The sequence below is a fragment of the Callospermophilus lateralis genome, unplaced genomic scaffold (assembly GCF_048772815.1).
Source record: "Callospermophilus lateralis isolate mCalLat2 unplaced genomic scaffold, mCalLat2.hap1 Scaffold_525, whole genome shotgun sequence".
Taxonomy (NCBI): Eukaryota; Metazoa; Chordata; class Mammalia; order Rodentia; family Sciuridae; genus Callospermophilus; species Callospermophilus lateralis.
This window is the reverse complement of record NW_027514457.1, coordinates 568,814-579,568: the sequence shown is the minus strand read 5'-3', so window position 1 is coordinate 579,568 and position 10,755 is coordinate 568,814. Positions and strand designations below refer to the sequence as shown.

Sequence of the window (10,755 nt, the reverse complement as noted above, 5' to 3'; positions counted from 1 at the left end):
AAATAAAGAACAAGCCAAAATTAATCAAAAGGGATACAGAAGGACATTTCATACTGCTTAAGGGAACCACACATCAACAATTATAAATACATATGCCTCAAACAATGGAACATCTACATTCATCAAACTCTTCTCAAGTTCAAGAGTCAAATAGACCACAACATAAAAATTCTGGGTAACTTGGGCTGGGGATGTGGCTCAAGTGGTAGCGCACTCGCCTGGCATGCGTGCGGCCCGGGTTCGATCCTCAGCACCACCTACAAACAAAGATGTTGTGTCCGCTGATAACTAAAAAATAAATATTAAAATTCTCTCTCTCTCCCTCTCTCTTTAAAAAAAAATGTTAAAAAAAAATTCTGGGTAACATTAACACACCTCTTTCACACTGAATAGATCTTCCATATAAAAGCTAAACAAAGAAACTACAGAACTCAATAATACAATAGAAAACTTAGACTTAACAGACATATATAGAATATTTCATCCATCAATGAGTGAATACACTTTCTTTTAAGTAGCAACAAATACTCTTTCTTCTAAGGTCAACATATAAATGACCTAACATTACATCTTAAAGCACTAGAAAAAGAAGAAACAAATCAACACCAAAAGCAGTAAATAATTAAAGCAGAAGACAGGAAATAATTAAAATCAGAGCTGAAGTCAATTAAACTGAAACAAAAGAAACAAATGAAAAAATTGACAAAACAAAAAGTTTGTTCTTTGAAAAAAATTGATAAACCCTTAGCCATGCTAATGAAAAAAAGAAGAGAGAAAACTCAAATTACTAACATCTGTGATGAAAAAGGAAATATCATAATGGACACTACAGAAATTCAGAAGATAATTCGAAATTATTTTGAAAATTTGTATACCAATTAAAATAGAAAATATCAAAAGCATTGACAAATTTCTAGAGTCAGATGATTTGCCCAAACTGAATCAGGATGATATACACAATTGTAAACAATCAATTTCAAGCAATGAAATAGAAGATACCATCAGAAGCCTACCAACCAAGGACCAGGTGGACACACAGCTGAGTTCTACAAGACCTTCAAAGAACTAATACCAATACTCCTCAAATTATTTCATAAAATAGAAAAAGAGGGAACACTTCCAAACTCATTCTATGAGACCAGTATCATCCTGATTCCAAAACCAGATAAAAATACCTCAAAGAAAGAAAACTTCAGACCAATATCTCTAATGAAAATAGATGCAAAAATTCTCAATAAAATCTGGCAAAGGGCTGGGATGTGGCTCAAGCGGTAGCACACTCGCCTGGCATGCGTTCGACCCAGGTTCGGTCCTCAGCACCACATACAAACAATGATGTTTTGTCCGCCAGAAACTAAAAAATAAAATTCTCTCCCTCTCCCTCTCCCTCTCTTTCTTTAAAAAAAAAAATTCTCGCAAATCAAATAAAAAAACATATCAAAAAGATAGTGCACCATGATCAAGTGGGGTTCATCCCAGGGATGCAAGGTTTTTTCAACATAAGGAAATAAGGAATTTAATTCATCACACCAATAGACTTAAAGAATCATATGACTATTTCAATAGATGCAGAAAAAGCATTTGACAAAACATAGCCCCCTTCATGTTCAAAACACTAGAAAAACTAGGGGTAACAGAAACATATCTCAACATTATAAAAGTTATCTATGGTAAGCCCAGGCCAACATCATTCTAAATGGAGAAAAATTGAAAGCATTCCCTCTAAAAACTGGAACAAGACAGCGATGCCCTCTTTCATCATTACTATTTAACACAGTTCTTGAAACTCTAGCCAAAGTAATTAGATGAAAGAAATTAAAGACATATGAATAGGAAAAGAAGAACTCAAATTATCACTATTTGCTGATATAATTCTATACCTAGAAGATCCAAAAAATTACACAAGAAAACTTCTGGAACTAATAAATGAATTTGGCAAAGTAGCAAAATATAAAATCAACACCTATAAATCAAAGGCATTTCTGCACATCAGTAACAAATCCTCTGAAAGAGAAAAGAGGAAAATCTCACCATTTATAATAGCCACCCCCACCCCCTGCAAAAAAAAAATATTTGGGAATTAAAGAAAGAGGTGAAAGATCTCTACAATGAAAATTCAGAACATTAAAGAAAGAAATTAAAAAAGACCTTAGAAGAAAAAACTATCACATATTTACTCATTTGCACAATCCTGAATTATAGGAAGTATTTCAGAATTGCTAAACTCTTATCACTATATAAACCAAAAAACCTACTAAGAATAGTTCAATTTCAATTGAATTTCACACACACACACACACACACACACACACACACACTTTCAGTTGTAGTTGGACACAATATTTTATTTATGCTAGGTGAGTGCTCTAAACTGAGCCACAACCCTAGCCCAGATTTCTTCTTTACATTGTGGTTATATAATCAAATTATTATACTCAAAAGTTACTTGATTGGTCCTTTCAACCCATTTTCAGTGTGATTATGTTAACTACTTGAAATAGATTTATTAGTTTGTGTTTATACCCTTCTTGTGGATTTAACTTCTGTGTGTGTGGTACTGGATTAACTTAACGTTTTGATACATAAAGCACTGATACACTCTCAAAATTCAAAACTACATAAACAGATTTTTTTTCCAGAGAAGCAGCCTCCCCATTTCTTTCCTTGTCTACCTCCTTAGGGCTATCAATTTCATTAATTTCTGGTTTAGCCTTCACATCTATCATTTCACCTTCTTTCTTACATAAAAGGCAGTATAATATATATACATACTTTTCTACTTATGTATTAGAAATCACTTTATATCAACTTATAAAGATTTTCCTCACTCTTCTTGCAGCTATACAGTACATTATTGTATGGATGTTTATTCAACAAATTTTCTGTTTGGACATTTAAGGATTCCACAATATTTTACAATTACAGATGCTGCTGTGATGAATAACTTTGTGTACTCATACTTTCCTACTGTTTAAAATATATCTTTAGGAGCTGGGCAGAAGTACACACCTGTAAACCCAGGGATTCCTGAGACTAAAGCAAGAGAGATCACAAGTTTGAGGTAAGTCTCAGCAACTTAGCAAGACCCTGTCTTAAAATAAAATTAAGTCCGGGCATGGTGGCCCATATCTGTAATACCAGGGAGGCAAAGGCATGAGGATTATGAATTCAAAGCCAGCCTCAGCAATTTAGGAGGCACTAAGCAATTCAGTTAGACTCTTTCTCTAATAAAATACAAAATAGGGCTAGCAATGTGACTCAGGGGTCAAGTGCCCCTGAGTTCAATCCCTGGTACTCTAAAAAAATAAAAAGGGCTGGGTATGTAACTAAGTGGTAGAGCACCACTGAGTTCAATCTCCAGTACTGCAAAAAAGTTAATTAATTAAAAATATATATATATATATATGGAAAATTCCTGCAAGTGGAATTGCTAGGCCAAAGTGTATATGCATATGTAACTTGTAAGATATTACCAAATTACACTCTTATTACTACACAACAAACAAAGAAAAAACTACAAAGAATAGTTCAAATTTAATTGTATTTCTTTGCTAAAACCAAAAAAGGTTTTATCAGTTTACATTTCCCATAGTCTCACATTGGTTCTTAAATATTCTAATTACTACAAATCTGATAGGTAAGAAATGGAAATATTTTCATGAAAAGGGTTTTTGTAATTTATTTCAACATCTAAAAGTCTAATCTCTGTAATATTTTTCTCAGTGTTTTCCCTAGCTGCTGCATGTTTTCTTCTTCCTATATGAACTTTGGAATCAACTTATCTAGTACCAATATTTTATATTGATTTAAAAAAAAATTTTTTTTTGTAGTTGTAGATGGATACAATACCTTTATTTTATTTATCTTTATGTGGTGCTGAGGATCAAACTCTGGGCTCACACTTGGTAGGCAAGCACTCTACCACTAAGCTACAACCCCAGCCCTATACTGGTATTTTTACTGAGATTCTAGAAATGTTATTTTTATGATGTTGTGTTGTCCTATCTTGGAAGTGTGGATGTCTTTTCATTTAATTAAGGCAATTTTTGTGTTACTTAGAAGTATTTTAAACATTTCTTCATTTAGGTTCTACATGATTTTAAATTCCTAAATATTTTATTTCTTTTAATTGTCACTGTAATGGGATTTCCCCCATAATTATATATTGTTTATCTGTATATATTAAGACTACTGCCTTCTGAATGTTAATTGCCTATTGTTAGTTTATGACATTCTTTCTTGAGTTGCTTTTCTTATTGATCATGTGTAGTATTCCAGATATATTACTATATCATCTGCAAACAGGGACAATATTACTTTTTATTCTCTAAATCTTATGCCTCTGATTGATTTCCCTTATCTAATTACATTGGCTAAGCCTCCAGTGCAATGTCAAATGATTGAAATTGATATCTTTTCCTATTCCTTGATCTTAATAAAAATGTCTCCAGTAATTATATACCATGTCTTGTGAGACTTGTCAACATGGCAAATAGTATTAATGATTCTAATAATGAACCATCTTTTCATTCCTGGTATAAATCTTACTTGGTCATGAGCTAATATTTTTATAATGTTATACAGGATTTTATCTGGCAATATTTTAGAACTTTTTCATAGATATTTATAAGTACGATGTATCTTTAGTTTTCTTTTTGTGTATGTGCTATCTTTATCTAATTTGTATATAATTTTATACTTGGTTCACAAAAACTGATGGAATAATTATGCTAAAAAGAAGTGTGATTTATGTGTAAAAGAAATCAAATTTTAAAAAATCTTCTATGATTTCATTTATCAAAAACTGTAGTGACAGAAACCAGATTAATGACCAGGGGAAAGAGGTGAATTACAAAGAGATATGAGGAATCTTATGGGAGTGATGAATGTGTTCATTAATTTGATTATAGTGGTGATGATAATGCATGTGTGTAAAATGGATCAAAATGTACGCATTAAAAATGTATATACTTTACTATACATTTATATCAAGTTAGCTGCTTAAAAAAATAAACAAAGCAGGCACAGTGATGCCTGCCTGTAACCATAGCTACTCAGGAGGCTGAGGCAGAAGAATCACAAGTTCGAGACCAGTCTCTGCCACTGAGGCCCTCTCTCAAAACAAAAATAAAACTTAAAAAAGCTGGGGGGTGGGGCATGTTATATAGTTTAGTAGTAAAGTGATCCTGGGTTTGATCCCCAGTATAAAAAAATTAATTTTCAAATTAATGAGCAGAAACTAATGAAATTAGAAAATGAAAAAATACACCTAAAGAAAACAGAAAAAAAGGAACTTATAGAAAAAAGAGTAAAATATAATAAACATATAACAGAGGAGATTAATAAACCAAGTTTGTTCTGTGAAGACTTATCAAAACCAACAGAAAAGACACTAGTATGGTTTGGATAAGTATCCCCTAATTGTCCCTGTGGCTTAGCCTTACTCGCCAGTTTGATTCTATTGGGAGGTGTTACAGCATTTAAGAGGTGGGACCTAGTGGAAGGTCTTAAGGTCACACAGGACATGGCCTTAAAGGGGACCATGGAAACCTAATTGCTTTCATGTTTTTGCTTCCTGGCTATGAGCGAGCACTTTTGTTTTGCCACATTCCCACCATGATGTACCACCACAGGCCCAAAGAAACAGGACCAATCAATCATAGATGGACCCTCTAAGATTAACAGCCACCATAAACCTATTTTCTTCATAAGTTAATTGTTAGAGTCTGCTGCGCAAGGACTTTTCAAGCAGTGAAAGTCGGCTCTTTCAGTGTCGCGAGCCCAAAACTAGACCTGACCTGGAGGCACAGTCTCGCGGGCTCTTACTCCCTGTGCTCGGAAGAAGTTTGAGTCCGGGACACTCCCCAGGGCCATCTGGAGCTGCCCTGGACGGGACGCTATAGCCAGCAGAAGAGCTACCAGCATCCCTGAAGTTTCATCATTTCCAATAACTAAGCTACAATGGTTCTCCCACACCTGAAAGCTAATGAGTAATGAGCACTATTAAGGCTTATTTAAAATGTAAAAAAAACCTTGAGATAATGTACTAAATTGTTCAGAAGGTTGTTTTCTCAGTGCCTGCTGGAATACTACAGGATTTTTCTTTAGCCATTCGAAGTTCCTGCCTTCATCCCAGTGCCAGTGAAGACGAAGGTGGAAGAATTTACAGTGTTACTGAGAACCGAACGAAACTGCGGTTGAGAAACAGACGAGACTTCAGAGCTGTTGCTGTTTCTGCTGCTACAGCTTAGGCTAGCTGCCTGCAGAACTTACCTGGACTGTGACTTAAGCTAGCTGCCTGCAGAACTTACCTTGATTGTGATTTACCTGGACTGTGAGTTAATCTATTGAGACACTGTTTTACCTGGACTGAGACAACAAACTGTAATCTACAACAAATTGTAACTCGGTATCTTTGCTATCGGTGTTATTGCTGGTATTATTTTTCCAAGGGCTTCTTGCATGGAGCCGTCAATTGGCTTGGTATTGTGGCATTTTGTTTCCTCCCCTTCTGCTTGTAGCAGATTATTTATGGTGTTTGTGTAAAAACCACTATGGTCGTTATTTAAATTAAACAAAAGGGGGAATTGTTAGAGTCGGTAAACAAGCCTGGATGGCGCCTGGCAACATGCCAGAGGGAGTGGTTTGTGAAGTAAGGCCAGCAAGCCATTAAGTGTGGAGATTCCTTATTGGTTGACCGCTGTATCTAGTTTATATTAATTAGATAAGCTGTGTGGAATGTATAAATATGGCTCCTGTCCTACAATAAACGGCTCCTACTTCTGCTGTATCAGTCTACACAAGTTGCTCGTCGTCACCCCCCAACCCCCCTCACCCCCGTTATTTTGCCCAGCCGGCCGGGCTTCGGCAGTTAATTATCTTAATTACTTTGTTATAGTGGCAGAAAGCTAACAAGGATATACACAAATAATTTAAGGACTGAAAAGAATCTTTGCATACAGCATAGATATGAACACATAATAATTGGTTGTTATGAACAACTGTGGCAATAAATTTTAAAGTTTATATGAAATGGGTACATTTTTAAAAGATTAACTTGTCAAAACAAACAAAAAGAAACAGAAACTTAAGAAGTTATATCTACAGTAAAAAAAAATTCTACCCATAAGGATAACATCAAGACCATATATATTAATTTTTATGAACATTTATGGCAATAAAAGATTCCAATTTTACATAAACCACTCCAAAGTATAGAAGAAGGAACTTCCCACCTCAATCTACAAAGCTAGCACGATCTTGAAACTGAATCCTTCAAGGGCAGTTCAACTGTGAAAAATTCCAGGCTAATTCTTATTCACAAAAATAGATGCAAAAATTTCAAACACTAAATTAGCAAACCAAATCCAGCATACATAAAATAAGCCATGACCAAGTTCTGTTATCTCAGTAATGCAAGGTTGGTTCAGCATTAGAAAAAAATCAACTAATAAAACTCATCACAATATAAAATGAAAGCAGAAAGTCATATAAATATCACTTCCAAGATCTACAAAATAAACAGAATAATTAAACATCCATTCACAATGAAATCCATTCATGATGAAAACACTTATTGAACAAGAAACAGAAGGGAACTCCCCTAACCTGACAGAGGGATATATATTTTAAAATATAATAATCTGCAGTAAATTGAACTTTGGAAAGCTTTTCCTTTTAGATCAAGAATAATACAAGGGCTGGGTATGTGGCTCAAGCGGTGGCGCGCTCGCCTGGCATGCGTGCGGCCCAGGTTCGATCCTCAGCACCATGTACAAACAAAGATGTTGTGTCCGCCGAAAAAACTGAAAAATAAATATTAAAAAATTCTTTCTCTCTCTCTTTAAAACAAACAAACAAACAAAAAGAATAATACAAGAGCCCCACACTGAAGTCTCTGTGAGGCTGATTGGGCCTGACACTAGGCATGCAGTGTACTGTCTGTCCACTTCTAAGGCAAACCCAGGTAATGTGGAGCCACTGTGGTCCTGAATTTGGGGAATCCCTAATTGACAAAGAACATTACCACAAGCCTGTGACTGAGCTCACTGAGCAGGAGAAATATGACCAGGAGCTCAAGAAAATTCAGCTCATCAACACTGCCCCAATGACAAAAACAAACTGTGTTTGAAGATGTAGTGATCAGTAAATTTACCAATATGATGATAAAAAGAGGAAACAAAGTACTGGCCAGATCCCTCATGAACCAGACTCTGGAATCTGTAAAAAGCAAGCAGTTTGAGAAGTACAATGCTACTTCTGGAGAGGAACAAGCAAACATCAAACACGACCCCTAAACCATCTTCCATCAAGCACTAAAAAACAATGAGTCTGTGACTGGGCTGGTACCATCCTTAAGGGTTGCCATTCTACCAGGTCCCCTTGCCCCTAGCCAACTAGTGTTATTGCTTCCTAGCCATGTAATGGATGATCACTGAATGATGGAGAGAATAAGCGCTGATGCTGGAGAAGCTGTCACACAGGCTTCTGCAGGCCTTTCACAACAAGGGCCCTGTGATCAAGAAGCACAACTCGTACAAGAGGGCCAAGGCCAACTGAGCCCTGGCTCACTGCCATTGTTGGTAGAGGGAGAGGAAAGGTTCCCAGAGGAGCCCAAGGCCCTCTGCCACACACACAAACAAAAAACCTCATAAACCACTGGACTTTTGAAAATTACCTGGGAATTAAAAAGTAGTTAATTTTTTAGAATAGAACTGCATGTTTATTGCCTATAAAACCTTCTTTGGGTCTAGAACTGGCTCTCCCTGTGCTATCTCTTTGTAAAGAGGTAAGATTTCTGGGCTGGAGATGTGGCTCAAGTGGTAGTGCGCTCGCCTGGCATGCGTGCGGCCCGGGTTCGATCCTCAGCACCACATACAAACAAATATGTTATGTCCGTCGAAAACTAAAAAATAAATATTAAAAAATTTTCTAAAAAAAAAGATTTCTTCCAAGAAACTCAGGGCCTAGTCTTCTCCCATCTCAGAGTAGGCCTTTGGATGCTATGAAAAAGAAGCAATTTTAGTGTTAGAGAAGGTTTATTAGAAAATCTTCACCCTGAACTTGTATAACATATTATACAATAACTACCATTCATTAAAACTGACTAGAGGAAAGCTAAAAAAAAATTCAATACAAGAATCAAGAATGCCCATTATCACCACTTTTATGCTCTGGGAATCCAAGCCAGAGCAGTAAATAAGAAAAACAAATAAAAGGTACAATAACTTTTGGGCATGGTGACACATAGCTATAATCCCAGCCACTTGGGAGGCTGAGACAGGAGGATCACAAGTTTGAGACCAGCCTTGGCAGTGAGATCTTGTCTTAAAATAAAAAATGAAAAGGGCTGGGGATGTAGCTCAGTGGTAAACTGCCCCTGTGTCAATCCCCAGTGCCAAAAAGGGGGGAGGAGAGTACAATAATTGAAAAGAAGCAAAACCATTAAGAGTCACAAATGATGTGACTGTACATAGAGAGATCTAGAAGAATCTTCAGGGGCTAGAGATGTGGCTCAAGCGGTAGCATGCTCGCCTGGCATGCGTGCGGCCTGGGTTCGACCCTCAGCACCACATACAAATAAAGATGTTGCATCCGCCGAAAACCAAGAAATAAGGGCTGGGGATGTGGCTCAAGCGATAGCGCGCTTGTCTGGCATGCGTGTGACCCGGGTTCGATCCTCAGCACCACATACCAAAAAAGATGTTATGTCTGCTGATAACTAAAAAAATAAATAAATATTAAAAAAAAAACAAAAAATAAATTCTCTCTCAAAAAAAATGTTGCTTTAGAAAAATCTTCAGTTTAATTATTAAAATTCTTTTGTGTTTGTGTGTGTGTAGCAGGGATTGAATCCAGGGGTACTTAACCTCTGAGCCACATCCCCAGCCCTTTTTATATTTTATTTGGAGACAGGGTCTCACTAAGTAACTTAGGGACTCACTAAATTGCTAAGCCTGGTTTTGAACTCTCAATCCTCTTGCCTCAGCCTCCTGAGCCACCAGGATTACAGGCATGAGCCATTGTGCCTGGCTAATTATTAAAATTCTTAAGTGAGTGTAAATGGCTGAATAATGCCCTGGAGCTTATGATCCAAAGTCTACATAATAACAATTAAAAGCCGTGAATAAGTTTGGTTATGTGATAAAAGCGAATTATTATCACAGATGGAATTAAGGCTCCTAAACAGCTGATCTTAAAATAGGAAGACTAGATAACACATTTTTTTCATTTTTTAAATTATACTTTTTTATCACTTCATTTATACTCATGGTAATTAATTTTCTTCTTCAAATTTTGGTTAGCATTTTCTTGAACCCATCGGTTTCTTCATTAGAGTTTTGAAAAATTCTTACCCAGTCCAAAGTCATTGGAAATCTGTATTTGTCACAATACTTTTCAGTTTCTGTGAACCTCCTTGATGACACTGCACTTTTAGATATAGCTTTTGGCGCCAGGCACAACGGCACACACCTATAATCCCAATAGTTCAGGAGGCTGAGGCAGGAGGATCGAGACTTCAAAGCCAGCCTCAGCAAAAGCGAGGCACTTAGCAACTCAGTGTGAGACCTGTCTCTAAATAAAATATAAAATAGGGCTGGGAATGTAGCTCAGTGGTCAAGTGCCCCTGAGATTCCTGATACCCACCCTCCTCAAAAAAAAAAAAAAAAGATAGCTATTTACAAAACCTTCCAGAAAGGCATCAGAATCAGAATAAAGCAATTTAGCTGTGGCAAGACTAAAACAGCCATGATT

At 36.3% G+C, this 10,755-nt stretch overlaps 1 pseudogene; it reads left to right on the top strand.

Annotated features, from left to right (window-relative positions):
- The first annotated feature begins 7,909 nt into the window (after window positions 1-7,909).
- Window positions 7,910-8,586, top strand: LOC143390168 (small ribosomal subunit protein uS7m pseudogene; annotated as a pseudogene).
- Window positions 8,587-10,755: the final 2,169 nt, after the last annotated feature.